At 40.1% G+C, this 24677-nt stretch overlaps 1 long non-coding RNA gene across 3 annotated transcripts in view; it reads left to right on the top strand.

The window, feature by feature from the left end:
* Positions 1-24677, top strand: part of LOC310766460 — a 132800-nt gene that overhangs the window by 34287 nt on the left and 73836 nt on the right. For all 3 annotated transcript variants that reach the window (XR_014550165.1, XR_014550166.1, XR_014550167.1), the window contains exon 2: positions 23438-23517. This is a non-coding gene — a long non-coding RNA (uncharacterized lncRNA). The remainder of the gene's footprint in view (positions 1-23437; positions 23518-24677) is intronic.

The raw sequence follows: 24677 nt of genomic DNA, 5'->3' as shown, positions 1-24677 counted from the left end.
GACCTAAAGGAACAGAAATTGAATAAAAACTACTTTCTTGATATAAATGATAGTGGTTCTTCAGAAAATAAGTAGTGAAAAAAGATGACCAAAAGAAAAACAGCTTTAAAAACTTTCAAAATGCATGGTATACAATCCCTATCCCAGCTCATACACTTATGTTTGCGATTTGAACTCTATTCATATGCATCAGTATATCATACAAATTTAGAAAACCATTTTCTGAACTCTTGCTTGAAAATAAAATCCCATTGAACTCAGTGGGATTTACTTCTCAACTGACAATATACAGATATAGTGGTATCTCAGTTTTCGAACGTAATCCATTCCGGTAGCCTGTTTGGCTTCTGAAACATTTGAAAACCAAGGTGCAAAGGTGCAATTTCCATTGAGAAAACTGAAAAACATGCAGCGGAAGCTGTTCAACTTCTGAGGCGTGTTTGAAAATGGAAGCAATTACTTCCGGGTCTTTGGCATTCAAAAACCAAAACGTTCGGCTTCCGAGATGCTCGAAAACCAAGGTATCACTGTAATTGGGACTGATTTTTAATCGCACCCCTGAGCTCATCACAATACTTTCTCCCTTTGTAATTATGATCAGATAAATAGTTTTCAACTTTTTAAAACCTTTATTGGTATTTATCAGAAACCAGAGATCTGATTTTCATGCACTGTAGAATCAAGCCTACTCACGGCCTTCAAAGAGTTAGCTCATTGCCAGATGTTTTGCAAAATGCCTGCAGATGCCTTGATATGGAACCACGAATGCTTTGCTCTTGAAAAGATTCTCACGCACCAGGGTTTTCTGTCAACAAATTGGTGGCCTAAACACATGCAAAAACTTGCAGCTGAAAAGTTTAGAGATGGGGAAAATAGGGACATTCAGGGATCAAATAAGAAGCCAGGATGGTTTTTGTAATTCCGGGACTGTCCCAGGAAAATCAGGACACTTGGAGGATATGGCATGCATGTTTTAATGATGTTTCATTTCAGATTTTTCTCTGTAAGCTGCTTTGAACTAAACTGAGACCTGCCTGTCCAAAATCACTGCTTTCTGCAAGGCATTCTTCCAGTGAAAGGAGAGGAATGTGCAAGTGAAACAATTTGTATTGTGAAATTTATAAGCCTTCTCTTGACATAGACTAGGCTTGGCGTAATGCAGCAGTACATTAAAAGGATAAAAAAATGGCCACTCTACCCTCTAAAACAGTAAAAACATCACAAATGCTAAAATTCCAGTCCACTCAATCAAGTTCTCAGTCCAAGGACAACTTATAAAATTGGTAGTTCAAATGCATATCCCATTGGTAAGTCTCCAGGAGGGAAGAAGTTCTTGCCGGAACCAAAATGCCTTTTTAGGTGTGCTTGTTTTATCTCCATGTATCTCTTGTGTAAGGGAGGAAAAAGGCAGAAGTTAAGCTAATAAAAATTGTTAAAATGGGGAGGTTCCCCCCCCCCAAGTTAATATTTGTCTTATTTGTTCTTCATAAGCCATAGCTTGTTGGAACAACCAATATTTCTTGCTTCTATGCTTGGATTTCACAAGACAAATGTAGAGAACTTTAATCACATTAAAAATATTGAGGTTAGATAACAGTATGTTTTGGAATTCCTACAGCACAGGGTGGGTCTGTTAGCCCCATAGCAACATGAATATATTTTATGCCCTGTTACTCAGCAGGAGAAAGAGAAGACCCATTCCTTAGCCGGGAAACACATTTGTTTACCACATACTGGCCCCGATCCAGGACTTCTTGTATGCAGCAGCATTTAAATTGCTATGCATGATTATCTTTTCTCTGAAAGTACTGGTTGCTTGTTAGGGAAAAATGAATAGAAAGAGCCTATATCCATTTCCACAACAGAGTTTGTGGGGCTGATAATATTTGGAAGTATATTCACCTGTCTGACAGTGTAGGAAAGGTCCATAGATTGGATTTTGGTTTGGGTACAGAAACTGCCTTTGTTGTTTTGGTGGATGATTGACACTAGGAGAGGAAGAGAAACAAACCTTTTTCCAGACAAAATATCCTGATGCCAGGGAACTCAGTGGAATGACAAGCTGAAGGAAAAGTAAACCTTCTTCTTGGATATGGTCATATTCCCCCTAAATGTGCCAGATTAGCTCTAGGAGCAAGGCTTTCTTTGTGGTGGCCCTGGATCTGTGGGAATTAATGCTATCTCCTGGGAAGTCTGCTTGTCTACCTCACTTGTTTCTTTTCAGAAACATAAATGCTTTTTATTAAGTCATATCTTTGAAAGCTAGGGCATTAGACTGCTGATTGTTGGCGGTCTTGTTCCTTATTTGTTCTTGAATACTATCTGTTTTTACCTTTTATTTTTCTGTGTCCTAACGTTTCCTCGGCATACAGCATTGAGAATACTTGTGTGGAAAAGTAACATATAAATAAAAGTTGTATCCATATAGGGAAATCTGTTTCATCCCACCTTGATATGTTTGAAGACTTCAAGGGTTCTATTTAACTCATCAACACCCTGATACTTAGAAGGCTTGCAATACCTTTTGGGTCATAGAAAAGGCCAAATGGTGGGATTAGAAATCCAAAAGTTACAAAGGATTAAAAATTCATAATGGTGCAACAAAAATCAGTCTATGATCTCATTGAAACGAGACAGATGCACTTTCTTTCATTATGACATGCAGTGACTCCAACAAATGTTAAAATCACAGATTTTGAAAGCAGGTCTTGTACTATCTATTATTTCTTGGGACATTTGCAGGGAAACAAAACCAAAACGTGTACTAGAAGAAGCAAAAATCACCAGTGTCAAAGCAATGATTCTTCGTTGGACTGGTCATGTTCTCTGGATGCCTGAGTATCGACTTTCAAAGCAACTACTCTATTCCAAACTTAAAAATGGAAAGTGTAATGCTGATGGTCAACAAAAGAGGTTTAAAGACTTTCTCAAGGCGAATCTATAAAATGTAGTATAAACACCGACAACTGAGAAACATTGACCTGTGAGCGCTCCAGCTGGAGGACAGCCCTTACCAAAGGTGTCATGGACTTTGAAGATGCTTAAACTCAGGACAAAAGGGAAGGCACGTTTGTCAAACCTTCACCATGATCAACCCTGTCCCAGAAACCTACGTCCCCACTGTGGAAGGATGTGTGGATCCAGAATGGGCCTCCACAGTCACTTACGGACTCACTGTTGGACCATGTTCATGGAAGACAATTTTACTCCGGTGCAAGTGATCGCCAAAGAAGAAGAAGAATTTATGGGATAGTCATCTTAAAGAAAAATATATCAGTATGTTTTGTAAAGTTTGACACAGTGGCTGTTATTTGTCTTTTGACTTACATGAAGAAATGGCTCATCTCTGGCTCAATGTGTAATTTTTTATAGTGATATAAACCAGGTTACCCAGAATATGGCCTTTCATTTTACCAGCCTCATCTCACCTGTATGCTTCTTAAAGTTAAGCAATGGGACCATTTTTGTACCAACAGTTTATTTGCATTACAAGCTATGAATAGTGAATGTGCTGATTGATTACCCAAATGCAAATCCCTACTCATAACTTTTTTTACATAGTCTACATGATTCAGAGGTGTGTGCCACTGTATGTGCTCTATAAAGATTGACCAAAGAAAGTTGGGTATGGAAAATGATGCCTACAGTTTGGGAAGATGACCTTAAAATTTGATTTGGGAATGACTCACTTAAACCTTTGAGTTTCTCCAAACGCAGTTTACTAGGTTTAGGTTAAATGATATTTTATTTATTGTTTATTTTAAAATTTGCCAACACTGTGATCAAGTGGGCATTTAACAGCTTTACCATGAACCTAGATTGCACCTCTTCAAGTGCAGGTTGTTTGTACGGTTAGTGATCCGTTTATCCCCAGCATACTGTTTAAGTGACTGCCCACTTGGAAACTGAAGGATAAAATACATTGGTAGAATATACATCAGTCCTTTGGATATGATCTAATATGTATCAGTTTCACTAAAAAGGCACCAAGCAATCAGAAGCATTTACTGTTTGCATGTTGTGAGTTAATTATAATTAAATGTGATTTCATTTTGCTTTTCCTATATATGGTGTCCGAATTTTGACAGGCTAAGTATATCTTGTGAATATTTCTCAGCCAGTGACAGACAAGCAATGTACAACACAGTGATCTGGAGGGGTGTTTGTGTCAAAGTTTTTTGCCCCTCATGAATGTGTCCCAGAACAGGAATAAACTGTTACATTCTAAGAGTACCAGCAGGGAGTCACAGTAAGTGTTGTTCATTCTCTTGCCAAATTTTCTACCACAAAGAATCCATACTTAACATATCAGTTCAGCTGAGACACAGCCCCGTGCCACACAAATTACTACAGCTGGTGCTGTTTTGCTTCTAATTTCAAAGCATCCAGTTCTCCTGAAAATACATTAACTATTTCAACAAACCATACCATTCTTCAGGAGCTTCTGGGGCAAAAATTCCATGTAGATGCTTCTAGAAGTGCATCTAGTTCATTCACCTCCACCTTGAAATTATGGAGGCTGCTAAATGATTCAACAATTAAGAAATATTTTTGGCTTTCCATAGAAAGATTTGTATCCAATGGTGTATTTCATGTGGACAGAAGGCTCTTCAGTTCAGAGGAGGTTTCCATTAGTAGAAATGAGGGGAAGCAAATTTTGCTTCAGAGGGTTGGGAGGTGGCGTGAAGAGAGAGGAAATGGGCAAAAATGGCCTTCCTTCCTGTTCTGCTGACAGAAGCTTCCACTGGATCAAAAGCCCTTCCATCTGTGCAAGGGACACCACTGAATACAATCCTAAACGTGGTGTGTGTGTGTATCTATTTATTTACTAGAAAATTCCATAGTATTTGGGTGAAAGCAAACTGCCATTTTGTAATAATCTCAGGCAGGCAAGCAAGCTCCAATAAGAAATTAATGAGTCTCTGGCAGTTTTATGTACGTTTATTTACAATTTAAATCCAGAGAGCAGCTCCGAGCCTGCCACCATTAGCTACAAGTTGGTCACTCAGAGTCTCCGCCCCTGTCACAGCACGAAGGGCACCAAAGCCCAGTTCTTCCTTTCTTACACTTTTGTTGCATTTTAACCCTTTCAGCTCTTCTAGTTCGGGGAGAAGGTGGTTGAAACCCCCCCCCCCCCCGCTATCAAAAGAAGAAGCCTCTAAATGCTGCCTTTCTCCTAGTTGCATAGCAACCCCCTCAAGGCCGTCTATCTCCTCCCTTCCCTCTGTCTGCGAGCTTTCCGTGTCTGGGAACTCCTGATGAAGGTGGGCCAGGGTAACCCACTCCTGCTAGTCTCCAGAGTCAGACTCTGTCTTCCTCTGTACTGGCTCTGTACTTCGTCTCCAGAGTCTGGCTCTTCGCAGGTGTTCAATTCAGCCACATCCCTGATACATTTTAAGTAGTGCAGAAATATTACATGGGTAAGTAAAAAGGCAAGAACCTGAATAGTTCTTGCGTCAGTTGAGTGATTGTTTTACACTGTTGTACATTAATCTTATGTGAACCACATTTCACAGTAGTAATGCAGTAGTTAAGTACAAATGCAAATCATTATTGGTTCCATTTAAATCATTTTTATATAATTGCTTCTAATAGCAAACTCAAGTGATTGAGTGCTCATCAGTTTAGAAACAAAATGGGGCCATCCAAAAACAAATTAGCACTTTCCACATACATGGAGGACTAATCAGACATGCACAAGTCCTTTAGCACAATATAATACAGTGGAGGAAAGGCATTGGGAGTCTTTCTTCTTCTTTCCTTCTCCTGACCTCTCCCTCCTCCAGAGAGTTCTGGGAAGTTCTACAAAGCTCCTGCTCAAAATTGGCCAGAGCTCTGAACAGGACCACATCTGGAGATAATGTTCCACTGCAGTGTTTAATTACAGGTTCCATTTGTTGCCTTATACTACTTCCCTTAAAACACTGTATAAAATAGAACTTAATTTGCAGGCAAACTCTTCCAGAATATTCATTAAAAACCTGTTGGATAGTGGCCATAGTAGCTAAGATTTCAAAATGGTAGAGATGTAGGTTTGTAAATCCCATTATCAACATTTTAAAAATTGCTAATTGTTTTGCTGTGGGCAGTTTATCTATGCTTGGGTTTCATTACTTCAGCTTCCCTGGGTGACACACATGTAAAAACACCCTGCTCACATCAAATCTTTCAGCAACCCAGTTTCTGTATGAAATAGGTCCAGCTAATGGTAATTCACTCTCTATTTCTCCTGAGCACAGCCCACTTACCCCTAGTAAATATACCAACTGATTATCATTTCATTAATTGTTTTTTTGTGAGATCGATCTAAGATAATAAATGTCAAATTACTGCAAAAATTCAAACATGACATATTATTTTCTGAGACAATTAAGGTAAATATTTCCTTTTCAAAAGACACTGTTGTTTTCAATACATTGTACTGGTAAGGGCACTTGTTTAATCAAGGGTTATAATTTACAAAAAAAAACACTGAATGGTTTTGGAAATGTATCACAGATGTTCAACTGAGTTAGCTTTGCAGCACTATGTTGAAGGTCACAAGGTTAAGACCTTTGGCATCATCTAATATAGCTGGTGCCCCAGTATTGAAATGAAGTCATCTGCTTCTAATGATTTTGGTTTAGTTTTGTCAAGACAGAAACCAGCATGCCTTCCTATATTGTGAGCATAATTTACTGAAAAGGACAACGGTAACATTCACTTCTCACTCAGCTATATTGGATGGAAATGAAATCTTAGAGAATGACACTGAAGCTCCCACACACATGGAACTGAACTGAAAATATGGGGGAAATAAGAGTAGTAGATGAAGCAGATAAACCTGAAAGCACACAGTGCTGCTTGTCTTAAGCTTTTTGCTAGTAGATATTCCCCCCAAACAGAAAAGATATTTAAATGTTCTAACACACTACCGTTGTATCAAGCTGCATGCTTGATATCCTTGCCATATGACTAATGTACAGAAGTGTTGCACCCTTGCTGGTTATTTTTTAAAAACAGCTTTTAGCTGTTGCTCAGATGCTATGGATGTAGGCATATTTCAAAAGGTCAAGCTTTGAGGGGGGGAGGGATCTAATTTAGCGGAGAGAATTTTACTTTCAATCTCAATTCAAAATGCTGGTTATGACCTTTAAAGCCCTGTGTAGTTTGAGTCCAGAATATTTTAAGGACTGTGCTTTCCATACTAACCTGCCTCTGTGTTGAAATTGTCAGCTGTTTTGGTGCCTGCTGTCATCAGAGGCGCAATTAGCAGTGACTACTCTCAGACTGTGGAACTCCCTTCCCCTAGAGGCTCATATGTCTTCCACATTGCAGACTTTGCACTCCACTGTGCAGACAGCATTTTGCTGAGCCCTTACCCTGAGTGATTTTTTTCTGCTTAGCTCTTTATTATTGGTTTTGCCACTGTATTACGGTCTTCCTCAACTTGATGTCCCTCAGAACTCACACAACAACTCCCATGTGCCCCAGCCAGCATGGCAGTCTGGAGGACACCAGGTTGAGAAAGACTTCTGCATTAGAGTTATTGACAACTTGCCCCTACATATGTTTTAAAACATTTTTTGTGATGTTGTATTGTGGTTTCATGTCTGTAAGCTACTTTGAAGGCCTCCTTCTGGCAGAAAAGTAAAATAAAGAAAAATGCTAAACGAATAAATAAGTTGAATTGTAGGAGCCTGCATTTCCCTTTTGTTTTTCAGACTGGATGATGATGTTTTACTATTAAATTAATTTCTCTCAGTGGCACAGTTCAGTTTAGACCATTAGAATTATATGTATTTGAACTAATTCAGAAGGTAAACACCCACATTTCATTTATTAGACATGGCATATATATTAGGGCTGTGCACCAGATTCAGAGAGGGATGCAGTGTTTACTCAAATTGATTTGACGGTGTATCCAAGTTGGGTGTTGTCCAGGCCAGTCTGGATTAGGTGTGGGGGCATAATATAGACCGTAATATAGGCAATTTAATCAATAGTTATTTTGTTGTGTAAGCTAAAAATGCATGGATATGGTAGGTATGCTTCTGTTTCATTCTCTGCTTCATGAATTTTTAAGAAGGAAGAGCCATATACAAATTTTTACCATGAATAGACGAATCTAAAGATGCACATGGCTGTTTTTCAGAGGAAGATTTGATATAAAATTATAAGCAATTAGCAGCATTATTCCAACAAGCTTCCTAACAAAGGACATAATCCCAAATGAATGCTTTTAAAAGGGCTCCTTTACTGTTTTATTTCCAGAGAATAATACAGTTATGTGTGTGTTTGCTGAGAGGTCTTCACAGATTACTTAAGTATCTTTATAAATTCTGGTTATTCATGTACTATAAACACTGGGGTTAATATATTATCCTTAATATAATATCTTTTTTCTTTCTTTCTTAAAAAAAAAATTTTAATTACATATTTAAGTAGGAACTAAACCAAGGAGAGCAACAGCAAAAACAATGAAATGGAAATGTAGAAGGCATGAAGAAGCAAACATTGTCTTAGGCATGTATGGTATAGGACGATAGGAATAAACAGAATAATTCCGTTACATAAGGAAGACATCAGGGTTAATGTTAGAAAAGTAATAGGCATCAAAATTATATATGACAGTCAAATAAATGCCAAATTTGTCAAGCTTGTGATAATGGTTGTCTGGATGTTATCATTATTCAATTTGCAAGTGATAAGATAATGGCTTGGATCCAAAGAACCATGTGGGAAAGGAGAACTGTATTAGTGCTGCTTTTTTTGTGAACTCTTGTACAAGTGCTAGTAGAATATCTACAGGTGGGTTGGGAGATCCGGCGAAAAGGGATGAGAGAGGAGACTGCCATGGCCACGCCCCTTGCTGGCAATGATTGGCCAGCAGAGCCATTCTTGGCATGGCTCTGCCCAGTGCCGGTGACACGGCTTGGGTTGGCACAAGGGGGCCCCTAAGCCAAATCACAGCAGGGACCCGGATGCCTGGCTGCAACACTGCCCACTAAGAAAGGTGAGCAGACTTGTGTGCCAAGGCCCCGTGACTCGCAGTTCCCTAGAGATTAATAAACACACGGACATGAGTATTTAGGTTTATGGGATCAAATAGGCTACAACTTTATGGGTTACAGATGCGAGCGGTTTGGCTTAGGCATTGGGTGAAGCCAGGCTATTATCTCGACTTCCGCCATCTGCAGGGAGTCCAACTAAGGGTAAACCACCACTAGGGGAGCCCTATAACTTACATCAAATAGGGGCACCCCAAGGAGTCCCCATTGGGGTTGTGGCATGGCCCAATCCCATGTCTGGGCATTGGACAGAATCCACACCCAATTGCTTTACCCAATGCCTAACTGCCACTTGAGCCCAAAGGGCTCACCACCAACACCCTCACACCTGCAACCGATCCCTGATGCCCTTTGTAATACCATTCAACCAGATATCATGCCAGCATTGGAAAGGTGTACCCTGTTGCTACAGAACAAGACCTCCTGGTCAAAGGTGATGGCAGGGTGCCATATCACTATCTGTTAATAGGTCAGGGCAAGCACGCCAGCAGCGCCTTTCCAACAGCTGAGACCAAATTATGGTTAAGTCTGGGTATGGAGCAGCAAGCTTATCAAAGTCCTTTTTAATGTTCTAGAGACATTCTATCAAAATCCACTGACATATTTGCCAAACAGTGGTATCACAATGAATATCTATGACTGGGAATGAGCAGAAGTTAATGTGTCAAGCATACAGACCAATCGGACGTGAATGACCCCATTGTGATAAAAGTCTTGCCCAAGGATAGATGAGAGGGGCATCAACCATATCTCCCTGGGGAGAACATTCCACAAACAGAGGGAGGGGCATGATTGAAAAAGCCTGTTTTCATGCTGTCACCCTCCAAACCTCCTGTGGAGGGAACACACACAAAGGGGCTTCAGATGATGACTGCAGGGTCCAAGTTGATTTATGTGGGGAGAGGTGGTTCCTGAGGTGCTGGGGTTCTGAGCTGTATAAGGCTTTATAGGTCAAAAACAGCACTTTGAATTGAGCCTGGGAACTAACTGATAGCCAGTGCAGTTGTGCCAGACTCAGCATTACATGCACAGGAATATGGCTACTATAATACATTTTGAAGCAAAGAAGAACATACAGCTGCTCACCTGTTTGCTTTTTAACTAGGATCATTAAAACAAATTGCTGATGTATCCCATTCTCATTATTGTTGTACTTTTGGCTGCAAGCAGGAAGTCCATGAAATCTTGCTTGAAAGCCTCATGAGATTTCATGCCCAATTTACCAGTCTTAAGGGCTTTGGAAAGTTTGGATATGGTTCAGATAAGCATCTGCAATTCTATGTGCTTGTTAACTTTGAAAGAACCTGTATGGTTAGTCTTATGTTGTTGCACAGACTGAGCCTTGTGTGTCTTCCTATTCACTGTGGAATTCTGTCTAACAATTTAGAGCACAGTTGGGAAAGAAGACCTATTGACAAATGTATTCACTAACATTGGGTGTTTTTCTTAATAAAAGTTAAATAACAAAGTCAGTTTTTCAGCAGATGTTTAACCTACAATAGAGTAGCTTTGATATTCTACATTTGAATGTTTCCTGGCCATTTCTTATTTCCAAAAGGCACTGAAAGTCAAGGACTCATGTAGAGATGTCAGCAAGGATTCTTCTACATTTAAATGTCTGTGAAGCTATCCCACTATTGACTTAACAGGAACCAACTGTGTTTTTTGTAAATGAACTCTGGAATAAATTGTAAATAATGCCAGACATCATACTGATTTCTGAGAAGAGGTCCTCTAAGATCTTTGTTCTCCTGCAGCTCTAGGTTGATGGGAGACCATGAGTATTATGGTCATGCTAGGAACAATGTCCCTATTCTCACTTTCAGAAATTTTATTGTTCTTTGTTTCCATTGTTCCATAATGCCCAACAGATCATGCAACTGCTGCTTTGCACAGCACACACACAAGCAGCCTTGTACATGCCATTGCTTGAGAATTCTAATAAATAAAAATATCAATGCAGTTTTGAAATCAGTGGTTAAAATCTTTGAAAGGTTAAGTCTACCATCTTGATTCACAACAGCATCCAGTTGTATCCAAACATAGACAAAAACCTGCTCCTTTACATCGGGAACCATAGGGCCAAATTTGGTTGGAACTTTGGTTACAATAGACAATTTCTCTCTCCTCTCTCTCTCTCTCTCTCTGTGTATTGTTAGGAGGGGTTTTGGGAGAGTGGGGGAGGAAGTTGGCTGAATGTGAGATTCTTCTAACCCCTGGATCCAGCAAGTACTCGACTATAAGCCAAGCTAGTTTACGGTGTTGAGGTGTTGAGGTCTGGGTGATGGGTCATTAAGGAAAACAAAGGAAATGGGCTCTGTGAGATGGCAAATGGGTATGGCCCCTCCCCCAGCACACCATTAGTTAGAAGAACGAAGCCAGAGTTTATAGTTGAGTTGCAGTGATGTGACCTAGAAGTAAAGTAACAAGCAGGAGAGAGTCAGAGTAACATTTGAGATGCTTTAAGTTTGATTTCTGCTTTAATCTAAGTCTGTGGCTATGGAAGAAACAAGACCCCTTTGGGGTGTTAATGCTGTGAACCCCTCCATCACAGGCTCAGGCTGTATATTTGTGTAAATAAACCATTATTATCATAAAGACACCACAGTCTCAGCTGTGTCTCATTTCCGGAAGGAAACCTGAAACCTGGGTAAATGCCTGGAACCCCTGGAATTTTGCACCTCTCAGATAGTGGGCTGACGTGCAACACTATCAAAGGTTGCTTCTCTATTGTATTAAGCTTGCGAACTCTTGGGATAGCCCTTAGCTGGGACTGTGGCTGGTGCAAGATATTGTTCTACCCAAGGTAGACAAGATGATGCCTGTCTCATCACTCCACAGACGTAATGGCAGTTGAATCTTACTTCACTGCTGCTGACAGGGCAGCCCCCTCCACTGCCTTTTGGGGCACCAGGCTAGCATAGGAGTTGCAGGACAGGGTGTGTGGGATGTACAGCTCTGCCCCCCCCCACAACTTACCATCACTCCCTGAGGTGTTTTTTCCCTACTTAATGGCAAGACTGGCCCTTGTTGGGACAGAGATTGCTTTATGTGTTTCAAATATTTCTTAGACATCCTTTATCCCTTACTCCAGGGTGGAGTAAACAAAAAGCAGGCTAGATTAAAAAGCACCTAAATGGCTGGACAAATAAGAACATGCCGCGGAAAGAGTGTAATAGTAGCACCCTATCTCCTTGGGAAGGGTGTTCCAAAATTGGGGTTCCACCACATAAAAGGTTATTGTAGCCAGCCTATTGCCAAGTGCTGGTGTGGTTCGTTGGTGGCTTAGTGCCCAAGGGGATTGCTGGGGAAGAAGGCGAGGAGCCCCGAAACAGGTGGAGCCAGAGCCAATGACAGGGAAAGCAAACCAATTTTAGCATATTCTCCTTCTCCCAGCAGAGTTCTACAAGGACAACACTGAGACTAAGAAGGAGGAAACTCCCAGCCACCACACTCCATAGACTGGCTGTAAGAAGGCAGGCAGGCAGGCAGGGGAAGGCTGAGGCTTGTGGGGCAATGCCCCATTCATCCTAATGGAGCAGCTGCCATTTGCATGGATACTGGGAAACCCAGTGGTTTCTAGCAGTGAAGCTCTCAGAGTAGGGTGCATTGCTATTACCCATAGCTACTGCGTATATGGTTCATGTACCCAATGCTTTCCTGCCAACCTAGCAGTTCGAAAGCATGTCAAAGTGCAAGTAGATAAATAGGTACCGCTCCGGCGGGAAGGTAAATGGCATTTCCGTGCGCTGCTCTGGTTTGCCAGAAGCGGCTTAGTCATGCTGGCCACATGACCCGGAAGCTGTACACCGGCTCCCTTGGCCAATAAAGCGAGATGAGCGCCACAACCCCAGAGTCGGTCACGACTGGACCTAATGGTCAGGGGTCCCTTTACCTTTACCCAATGCTTAGGTGCAGCTCAATGAGTATATGAGTCCCCTGGCATGAACACTGCAGCTAGTAAATCAGGTTTACTTTCCTGCAGGGGAGAGAAGCAGCGGAATGATCAGTGCAGCATGATCAGTGCAGTCTTGAGGAGTCTACTTGTTCCCCATACTCTGGGCTTAATTAGGAGACTCCATTCCCAATGGCATGACCTAATGGCAGCAAACAGAGTATAGTTAACACATGGGGCAAGTCTGTGATGTGGCCTTCTGGAATGAAAGATTGCAATCTGCTAGTGGTGGCGGAGGAGATGAGGGGCACAGCAGAGAGGAGGCCTGTCCGTGGAGACTAAAGTGGCAGACACAGGAAAGAGCTTTGTTTCCTTCACAGAAGTTTAGGAAGAGCTGGGGTGAATTTGATTTCAAAGCCCAACAGTGCGGCTGTGGCATTTGTTTCCAATTCAGCAGGAATGAGTGTATGGTTTGAACAATTCTTTCGAGGTTCCTGGTGGGGGGAAGCATAACTCATCTCAGCTGGCTGTGTTAGGAGATCAAATGACAGAAAAATTTTCACTCAAAGCCCAGGGTATCCTTCTGGCAACCAGAGCTCTTGTACATCTTCATAGATCCGTTATCCTGTGCTGCGTGGACCCAGGTCTCCGTGCTGGATGGAAACTGCTCGCCTCCAAAACAATTTTACTGTTGCCAGATGTTGGCTCCCTGCCTGCTTTTACATAATTCAGCACTTTTCTTTACTCAAGATGTTACAATTTAAAGAGGCTCTAGAAGTTTTATTTTAAATGGCTTGGCAATGCATATTTCTTATTCATTTCTTCCCAGCTCAGACAGGATCTTCCTCCACCCCATGTTGTGGATTTTCTGCTCATAGTGTAGGTTACTTCTAATAAGCAGGAAGAACAAAACCCTCTCAACAGTCATATTTTTGTTTTAAAGGAAAAACTCATGGCAAGGTGGTGCATTCTCCTTCCTGTTGATTCCTCACACCCAAACGTAATAAGATTTTCATGCTTCTCACAATACCTGCGGCAGAGGATATATTTTTCTATACGTTTTTGTTTCTCGCTCCTACTTGCTTGCACTATGTTCATACTGCACATGTAGTAGCCTAAATTACCGTGGATTTGTGATACTTCTCTCTGGGATTGGTATAACAAAAAGCTGAAAATTGGTGCAAAGCTCTGAAACCGGCGGCAGGATGCATCTCATTTAAACTTGCTGTGCCGCAAGGGGCAGTGAGCATATACAACTGAGATCAGTTCGTGCAGCAAGGAGTTCTTTGTAATACGTGTGGTGTAGACCTACTTCCATTTACTAAATGATTAATAACTGTTAGCTATTTAAAAAACCCATCTTGGCCAAATTTAAAATATGCAAATCACTCTTTCTGTCCCTTCAGTTTTTCTGCAAGCAGCATTGCAATATTTATGAAGAAGGGTTATAGCCCTGAGTTACAGCACTTGCTTTACTCTTCAAAGGCAGATTCCATGCTCAGTCCATGGCATCTCCAGGTTGACTCAGGAAAGACTCCTTCCTGAAACCTTGGAGAACTACTGCCAGTCCGTGTCAACAGTAGAGGATGAGATGGATCCCTGGTCTGAATCAGTGCTGGGCAGCTTGTTATGTTACTGTGATCCCAAGAGCTATGGCAATGCAGATTTTGCTGTTAGCATTCTGGATGATAGCCTAAAGGACAATCCACACCTTGCATTTAAAGCACATCCACTGCGCATTTAAAGCACACGACTTTCCCCAAAGAATCTGTGGGGATGTTCAGGGATGCAGGAGAGGATATATTGTGAGATTATATCCTTATCCAACTTGTGCTAACAAGTTCCCAAAATATCAGCAGAGTAAGACATTCCCCTTTTAAGTTCGCAACGGTAACATGTGCTCAGGTTCGCTAGAACCTCTATAACAATTACTCTGGTAATTTCCCCTTTGTTCCCTCCTAAAATACAAGGGACGACACAGTCTTTTATAAAAGTATAAAAAGAGTTTACATTCTGTTCACAATCGGATCCCAGAAGGCAGACAGGCTTAATAAGGTAATATACATTTAGAATCTATCTTATAAGAAGATAGTCCCTTTCTGCTCTCTTGGCTGGGAGCCAAGAGAGCATCTTTAGTAGATGTTACTTCTTCGAAGGCAGATGGCAGAGAGAGAGATGGCTGCCCTGCCCTGTGCTTTTATCATTACCTGCACAGGTAAGGCCACACCCACCTCTGGTCACATGCGGAGGAAGTCTGTCCCAGGAAGTTCACCTGCTGGCTGGACAAACATCCCTCCCCATGTCTACACATGTACACTCTAGGAATGTTGTAATTGACTGCTCCTGTGTTTTACATCCCACAGAATCCTGGGAGCTGTTGTTTGTTAAGGAGGCTGGGAATTGTAGCTCTGTGAAGGGGGGTGGGGGAACTGCCAGGCCAGACCCTATAAATGTCTAATCAAGTAACGTTAACAGTGAGCAGGTAAATAAACTTCATTTTAGGCATTGATATTCTGCCTCATGATTATTCTGAAAATACTGGCCTCTTCACATTGTGTTGCTGCCTAGCCTATAACATCAAATATAGTAACTGACGAGTGCCATGAGAGAAGACAGATTCTGTTCAAGGGTTGGTGGTTGTGTACAAAGAATTGAAATCTGAAATAAACTCTACGTAATACTCTAAATTAGTTCAGTCTGGCTTAGGCTGCAATGCTAACCACACTTACCTGGGAATTCAATCTGACTTCTGAGTAGATTTGGTTTGGATTGTGCAGTTAGCTGGAGTACACTTTGGCCCATAGGATGAAATATAATTATATTAATTTGCAGGGCATGTTGGCAGGGGTTTGTGACAAGTTAAAAGCTTAATAGAATTATTGTGCTCTTACTTTGCCACCCCCACTCTGTTATTGAAAGCTGAATGTTTCTAAAGTGATAGACAAGCTCCCATCATATACAAATTATAGAATGCATTTTAAAAGTCAATTCTAATGCTTACACTTGGCATACTTGATCAAGTTATTTTAGGCACAGGAACCTTCTGACTGCTGAGGGGGGCAAAGTCCATACAGAAGTTCTCTGAGCTGTTTTGACAGATTCATGTGTCTCTATTGCTAGTAGGTTGACAGACTGAATGAAGGCCAAGAAGGCTCCAAATGTGTGTGCGTGTGTGGAGGAACCCAACACGTTTTGACAGCAGTTGGTTTGGGTAATTAATGGGACTCATACACTGCAACAGCAATTCTATTTTCACCCACATTTTCCCTTGTTTTCTTAAATTGAGGAAAAATGCTTTGCTTGGTGTGCAATTTGTATTTAGTACTGATGGGCAATATCATCATTGTAAGCATGCAGGGCTTGAGCAAACTGCATCCTACATATCTAAGATTCAGAACACTACATTTTCTATCCTTATTTCAGGGTATTTATCACAATGTAGTTCCTGGTGACTTAGATGGCAAAGACCGACAGCATTCAGCATATTACCATTCTTTTGTTCTGACTAGTTATGCCACAATTTCAAACCAGAGTCCCATATTCACCAGTTATATAGGAGTTGCTGGAGCTCATTTATGTTCCTGTGTAATAGATTCTGGTTCTGGCCTGTTGTTCATCCGCATCTGCTACTATCAAGTGCTCACAGTTACCATACCCATGTACAGTGGTACCTTGGGTTAAGTACTTAATTCGTTCTGGAGGTCCGTTCTTAACCTGAAACTGTTCTTAACCTGAAGCACCACTTTAGCTAATGGGGCCTCCTCCTGCTGCTGCGCCGCTGGAGCACGATTTCTGTTCTCACCCTGAAGCAAAGTTCTTAATCCGAGCTACTATTTCTGGGTTAGCAGAGTCCGTAACCTGAAGCGTATGTAACCCGAGGTACCACTGTAATCTGAAGTGAATTCTAGCAGTTTCTTTTCCCTTTCATTTTAAAAAGTTATGGCAGTAAAATATGTATACTTTGAATTGAACATCTGATTTTGAAGTCCAATTGAATCATTCAGAAGTGATCCTTTTAATTTGCAGTCGTTTCCCAGATCAAACATTCTGCACCCCCTGGGAATAAATGCAAAATCTTAAAGTGCAAAAGTATGTAGTAAAATCATTGCAGATTAATGTTATCTTTTCCATACTGACGTAAGTGGCAAGAGCCCACAAGAAGAGCAAGTATTTTTTCTCAGAACAATTCCCATTCACAGTTTGTACTAATCACCATAAATTATCTCCCACTCAGTAGCAGCCATGTAAATGTGTGGGATGCACTTAGCTATCCATCTGTGTCTGAATTCCTATGTGATAGCTACTGCTTAAGATGAAATGGGTTAGGGTACCCTTCACCAACCCAGTGCCCTTCCGCAACATCTGGAAGGCATGGGACTAGCAAATACTGAGTTAGGGCACATATCTTAGGACATAACCTTGGCCCTGAATACTGCTAGAAGCTCATCTGACTTTCACTGTCTTTTTCTCACCATGTCTCCCTCAGTTGGATTCTGTCCCTCCTCCAAATAATCTTTCTGAGACTGCAGCTAGAACTATTGTGTTGTTGCAGAACTAGGTACTTGAACTAGATGATTGTGGGAGGCAGCCCAGGACATCCATTGGGCTCACGTTAGTAAAAGTAGGATGAGTTGGTGGCTTTTTTTTCCACCCACAAAAATGTATGGAGATATCTATGCCACAAGGCATTACATATGTTAGAGGAGTGATATGTGCAGTCTCCACAGGAAAAAATAACAGACTACTAGGCCAGTGCTATGAACTCCAACCCTCACATTAAGTGAGCACATGTGTGTGTGTGTGTAATATATGCAAACACATCTGCCAATCAAGAATCAGGCTTATATAAGAAATAGAAACCCTAAGGACTTCAGGGGACAATGGCTATGTGTCTTTCTATCAGAGCTATGGTGGTAGAGAGGAAATAGAGCAAAAATACGAGTACTTATTCTTTTTCTTCTTCTATGATTTTGGTATCTTACTGGATTTTCTTGCTCATTCACGTTGCATGGCAGAGGATGCAATCTTTAATTTGTATACAAGTACAAGATTGTTTACTGAGTGACAGGGGAAGAACACTGCCTATAAATGTTGCCTTATATGCAATTCCCATTTAAGTGAATGAGATCAGAGCTGGTCTTGGAGAAAATAAACTGGATTAGTCAGTGCCCATTTGAATGAGGGTCATACATGTGTTTATACCTTTGTGACCTATGTGGTCATCAGTGGTAGTTGTGGGAGCCCACTCCACAATATTTTTCTAGGATTGTCCCTCTGTAAATCAGGAGGAGTAAAACTTGAATTGCAAGCTGGTAGCAAAATTGTATTTCCAACACATAATTCTCTATTTCCTTGCTCAGCACATCCTTAAGGTTGTGATAAGTTTGGAGATGTGCTGAATAAATCATTACTATAGTTAAACTCATGATGCTGTCTACTTGTTTAGAAAGATCTGGAAATTACAATTTAAATCAGTTTTTAGTTACTTTTGAGAGGCGAGAGAAGAACTTGGGAACTAGAGGGCCAGCAAGTTTAGCAATAAGATAATTTGATGCCTGTCCAAATCAGCCACAAGTTGAGTCCGTTTAAATGAGCACAAAACCTGTATGTGAAGCCACTGTTACCAAGATTTCAACATAGAGTTTCACTACTACAGTCATTGTACAAAACTTTCCATTACTCTTTTAATGTTCATAAAAAGATGCATTGGGAGCAAAAACGCAGTACAATAGGAACCCCAGATGATCCTCTTCATATTATAAAGTGCTTTTGCTCCCAAAGGATACTGTTGTCTTAGGTCTTCTTTTCTTTTAACCATGATTAAGACAAGAATAAGAAGTTTTGTGGGTAGAGGTTTGTAGAGGCTGTCAAAAAGCACCAGTCCATGTTGGCTCTATGTAGTGGGCATAAAACTTTGAAAAGCTCTCATGTCATATGATTGCTTATAGTATGCAGTGTCCTTGCACCAATACTGTATGTTTCCAGTGATGTCAGCAACCACACTGGCATGCTGACAATGCACGCACATGGGTGGCACATGGCTTAAGAAGCTTTTAGGTTTTAACCCATCACATGAAATGTTGACATGAGTGAGTGCCTTTTGGCAGCCTTCATATTTGGAACTGGTGGTGGTGGTGAAATAATGTTAAAATCGTCCCAAAACTCCATCTATTATGTTATATCATGGTGTGCATTTTCTGGAGCTAAACCGAACACTGTATTTAAGATGTTTTTATTCATTGCCTCAGAATTGTTTGGGTCTCTAGGTTTGTCTGGAAGCAGAATATATGTATTAGTGATCAGCCGGCCTATTATGGAGGAAAATGAGTGGGAAAATCAGTGCAGCAGAGGGCAATATATTGAGAAACATAGAATGATTTGAAGAACAAAAATTGAGTTAGCAGATTCATTTTCTGGCAGCCTAAGTGATGTCCCTGTCCATGGACTACTGGATCAGCCAAAAATCTCTGTCTGTCTGTCTGCTTCACATTTGCTGCAGAAGTAATTTTTCTACAACTAGTGCACAATTTAAAATCCCCCGGTGGTCCTTATTTTATGTAAAGAACAAACATTGACACATTGTGTGGTCTACACATGCTGAGATGAAATTTTAACATGAATTACAAGCTTTTTTATTTTTAAAAAACCACTTGTTGGGGGTCTTATATTAGTCATTATATTGAATTAATGCTTTTCTTTGTAATTTATTGCTAAGAAGGCAATATTGTCATAATGTAACATCTGAAAAACAAACGCCATCATTTCAAGAAGGATTAAAGACAATAGCAACATAGCAACTGTTTCTGTTTGTTTGATGCTTAATCCTTGAATCTGGGTAATGCTACGGATTTTTTCAGGAACTGTTGGTTCACATCATTAAAGATGCTTTTAGCTTTATTAAGACATTTGTTAAATATGTTTTTGCTTAAGGACTTTAGTTGAGCGGCTGGCAATCAATAGGATAATTGTATACTGAATTTTGTGACTGTTGCCACAAGTAAAGAGAAATTGGACAGAGATCCAGGAGTTGAGGACACACCAGGCAGGCAATGGGCCATTCTAGGTCCCCACAGGATCTGCTCTATCTTGGCAGCTTTCATTTTCTTTGTTTCAATGATGTTGTGTTGAGATGCCAAGTCTTCTTAAGCCGACCGTGCATGCCAACAATAAAATAATAGCTCTCTAGAGAAATGTAGTTTGAAAAGTTTATGTTTTTCACAACTAGATACCAGAGATGCTGCTGAATGCCACAAAAAGGCATTTTTCTGAGTTGTATTTATTTATTTTTATAATTTATATCTCACCCTTTCTCCATTGACCTCAGGTAAAGGTTACAAGAATAAATACAAACAATAATAAATTTAAATCAGTTAAAAACCATCCATTAACTACATTTTAAGGTCCAGAAATATTATTCATCAAAAGCCTGATGATAAAATACATGTTTTCAGTTTGCTAAAAGTAAGCAAAAGGTAGTGCCAAGTGGATTTCTGAGGAGAATGCAGCTCATAACTGAGAAGGCCCACTGTTGAATTAGTTCTCCTCAGGCTTTCCCCAGTGATAGCAACATTCAGGTTGTAAATTCATAGTAAAATAAAGACTCATACAATAATAATTCACAAGTGGCAGTACAGTACACATACATTCCCCCTCCCTGCCTTTATGGTGCCATCTCTGTGAAGGAAAAACATTCAGTATCTATTGACCCTCAGAAACGAATCACAAGAAACCTTCCAAACCTTGTCCACTTCTATTTAATTATCACAGATGGTTTCCATCACTGAGTTACAGAAACTGAAAGGAAGATCTTCAGTAGTGTTTTATGGCTTCCTGGCTGTTATTTGCTAGCTGTGGCTAAGGATTGTATAAAACAGGATATAGCACCAGCAGCAGCAGAAGAAAAAAAACCCCTCTCCCGAAAGAGACAGCATCATGAATAAGCAAACAAGCCATGTCAGCCATTATCCAGAGACTAAAGGAGTCAAAAGACTTCAAAGATTGCAGGAACCACATTGTGAGAAAAATAATGACCACACTATAAAAACAAATACAATATTCCGCTGCTTGCTTGCAAGATCCTGGCAGCCTTTCTTCAGCTGCAGAATCAAAACATTTCTACCACCCCTGAACTTCCCGGAGAAACCTCTGCTCCTTAACACCTACTGTGATCTGAGGTCATGAGGAGCCAATGTCAGCTCAGCATAAAGAAAGGTTCACATACTCAACTGAGACCCACGTTCAAGAGAGGAAAAAATAGTTTTGAAGGCATTTTGCTGATTCCTTTCAACATCCTCCCTTATAATTCGGGTGACTTTAAAGCTATCCAATTTCAGTGTTAATTTCAACTGGCTGGAGAAGAGCACTTAGGATACACCTTCCTTCCCTTTAAGATGTCCAGATGGATTATTTGTCTTAGCTTGAAAATTCAGACATTGGGAGGGCAGAGGTTGGCATCTGGCCACCCCTCCTGTGATTCAAACTGCATGTGACGCACTCATCTCTGCCCTATGCATTAGTTCTATACATGAAGCTGTTGAAATCTAAAACTAAAATATAAAATTTCTGAGTGATGCTAAATTTGCAACATGGCTTGCTTCTAATATTTATTGTTCTGATAAACTCCCCTAAACCATGGAGTTTTGCAAAGTAATGATTCCTCCTCAGCCTCATCACTATTCTTAGGGAACAATAACGGTAGAATTAGTAGCAAATTACTGCCCATCTCAAAATGCATAAATTATGATTGTGTGAAGAGGAAACATGACAGATGAATGGTAGCTAATCTGGAGAAATTCTGTTCATCTGTTTAATACATTTTAATCCCACCCTCTCTCTGAGAAGCTCAGAGCAGCCTACATGGTTCCCTTCTCTTCCTCTTCCTTAGCATCCCAAGACAAGTAAATGTGTTCTGTGGCTTGAATCTGAGGACTTCAACATAAGTATCCCTTTTCCTAATTCAACATGGCATGATATTGGCTCACTACTGACAGGGGAGGGGAGAAGAGAAAAGCTAACTTATGCCTACCATGTGCAAATTCCTGATGGGTTTATAAGTTGCAAAAAACATTGAAAAGTAGATGTTTGAAGAACCTTGCACATGTTCCTTTTCAGGCATAATGTTCAAATGGGGAACTTAGAATCTTAGAATTATGGAATCATAGAGCTGGAAGAGACCACAAGAGTCATCTAGCTCAACCCTCAACAATGCAGGAATCTCAGCTACAACATCCATGACAGATGGCCATCTAACCTGCGCTTAAAAACATCTAAGGAAGGAAAGTCCACCAACTACTTAAGGAGGCTGTTCTACTGTTGTACAACTGTTACCATCTGAAAGTTCTTCCTAATGTTTAGTCAGAATCTCCTTTCTTGTAACTTTTGTTCCGGTCCTACCCTCTGGAAGTTAGGATTATTACCTGGGATAGAAATGCTAGTTAGCAGTGTGATAGCTGCATGTCTAAACCATAGACTAAAATAGTAAAACACCACCACCACCACCACCATTGGATCTTATGACTTTTGATGTAATCAGATCCTATTAAGTGACAAGGTAAAAAGCTGTTTTTAGGGCTGAAACAGCCATTAATTATATGAACAAATAAATAAATAAAATTAAGGAAAACCCAACTGCATTTAAGCCCTGGGTTCATAATTAACTGTGCTGCATCTGCCAAACATGCGCTATGTGGCAACATGTGAGAAACATATGTAATAACCTGCAAGGTTCAACAAGTGCTGGCATTGATGGGTTATTGGCACTATTTATTCATCCAGGCCTTTAGTTAACTGTCTATTTGTGGCATTAAGCACCCTTGCCACACCTGTTTGTTGTTATTGTTTTAAGGTGATACTGGTTTTATATAAATTTGATTTTATTGTGTATTATGTTATTATCCCAGGATTGAGTCCGCTAGAATTTTCCTAAATAAATAAATGGCATATGTCTAGTTCTTTCTAGCAGTTTTATTTGTGGGAGGGGGTTATTTGTTTGTTTGTTTTCTTGTGCATTTTGTATTCAGATTTTCTGTTATGAACCACCCTGGGATCGTCAGACGAAGGATGGTATACAAATTAAATCAATCAATATCATTGTCATCACATACATTAGATTGATTATAAAGCCATTGGGTACTTTATAACTGAGAAGCAGGGAGTGATGAGAATAGAAATGGAATAGGTCAAGGTTTAAATTGGCCAATTGATTCTTTGCTTGGGGTTGGGGAAAATAGGACTTATTAAGGCAATTCATTCTATGAGTCTAGCACAACTCTGAGGAATGCCAAAGAAAGCAAGATGTCGAAATCGAAGTCACCATATGTGCATCATATTTTTCCATGGGTGATCCTGAATATAAATATACATTTTTTAAAAAATGTGAACTACTGCTTTATGTGTTTATTTCTCTTTGGAATGGAATTCACTGGGTTAATTTTTATTAGCTGCTATAATTGATAGCAGTTAGGTGCTTACCTCTCATTCTCATTTATTTCAGGTTGCAGACACTATATTTCCATAGTCTGATGACTTCATGCTGGAGCTGTTTCATCAGACAAGCCTGAGCTTGAACTAAAGGTACGTAGTATTTCCTTAAAACATAGATGTTAGTGTTATTTTTTACAGGTTGCTTAGCAAATTGCACATTTTTATGGTCACTCAACAGTCTGGGGTGGCAGCAGGGGTAAGCAAGAGTGGGGGATTTCAGACAATACTTTAAATACTTTTTTATTTCAGGCTGTTTTTATTTTTTGTGTGTGGTGCTTTGCATTGTTTTCACTGCTACTGTTTTAATGCTTTAATGCTGGATGTATTCATGAGGTTCTGATTGAGAGAGTGTGTGTTTGGGAATATTGTAGTATTGATTTAATTTTCTTTTTTGATATAAGCTTCCTTGGGATGTTTTACCCTAAATAATAGCAAATTAATAAATATTCATTAAAATTTGTTGGTTCTAGTGGCACAAGATTTGCGTGTGCCCTATTTTCTTTCTGTTACTGTTATCATTTTTAATTTTTCTTATGGCTAGGGGTCTCAAAAACTGAAAGGAGCCCATGATTGTACATAAGAAATTGGGTACATAACCCCAAATATCAAGTGTTAGCATTGTGGACTGATTAATATTACGTTACTGCCATAAGAAGCCTCCATAAAATGGAATGAAGCAGTGATTCAGTTGCATAATACACTTGATTTAATCTTAAAAGTCACATTTACATAGCAATATGGCCTTACAAGACAGAAGCATTTTAGGGGAAGCAGCCCCCAAACTATTTTTATCCCACAGAATATTGTGTTCTTTGGAAAGCTTCCCCACCAGCCTATTTGATTTTAGTGGTGGCTTTCACAATGGCATAATGGCATGGTGGCTAAGCTCTTTTGAACTGTTTAATAATGTATGGTGTTTAGGGATATATTAATAAGATTCTATAGTTCCATTTCTCAGTATACAATCAATGCACAGCCTTTGTCACTGGTGAACTCAATTACGAGAGCCTATCCCACCCCGATCTTTGGTAATAGCAGTAAAATTGAACTGAAAAAAACCAAGTCAGCACATCTTTAACCAGGTGTTCAAGACTGTATTCTTTGAGACTGAGAATTAGATTATCTTTTGTGGAAAGAGCTGTTTATTGTACCCCACATAGAATTAGTGAAACATTTCTGTCTTCCATCTTTTTTTGGGGGGGGGAATCACCTTGAATATCCTGTTTGAAAAGGCATGGTAAGAAACAGTG

The sequence above is a fragment of the Podarcis filfolensis genome, assembly GCF_964270895.1.
Source record: "Podarcis filfolensis genome assembly, chromosome: 7".
Taxonomy (NCBI): Eukaryota; Metazoa; Chordata; class Lepidosauria; order Squamata; family Lacertidae; genus Podarcis; species Podarcis filfolensis.
The sequence above is the reverse complement of the archived record's forward strand: the minus strand, read 5'-3'. Positions and strand labels throughout refer to the sequence as shown.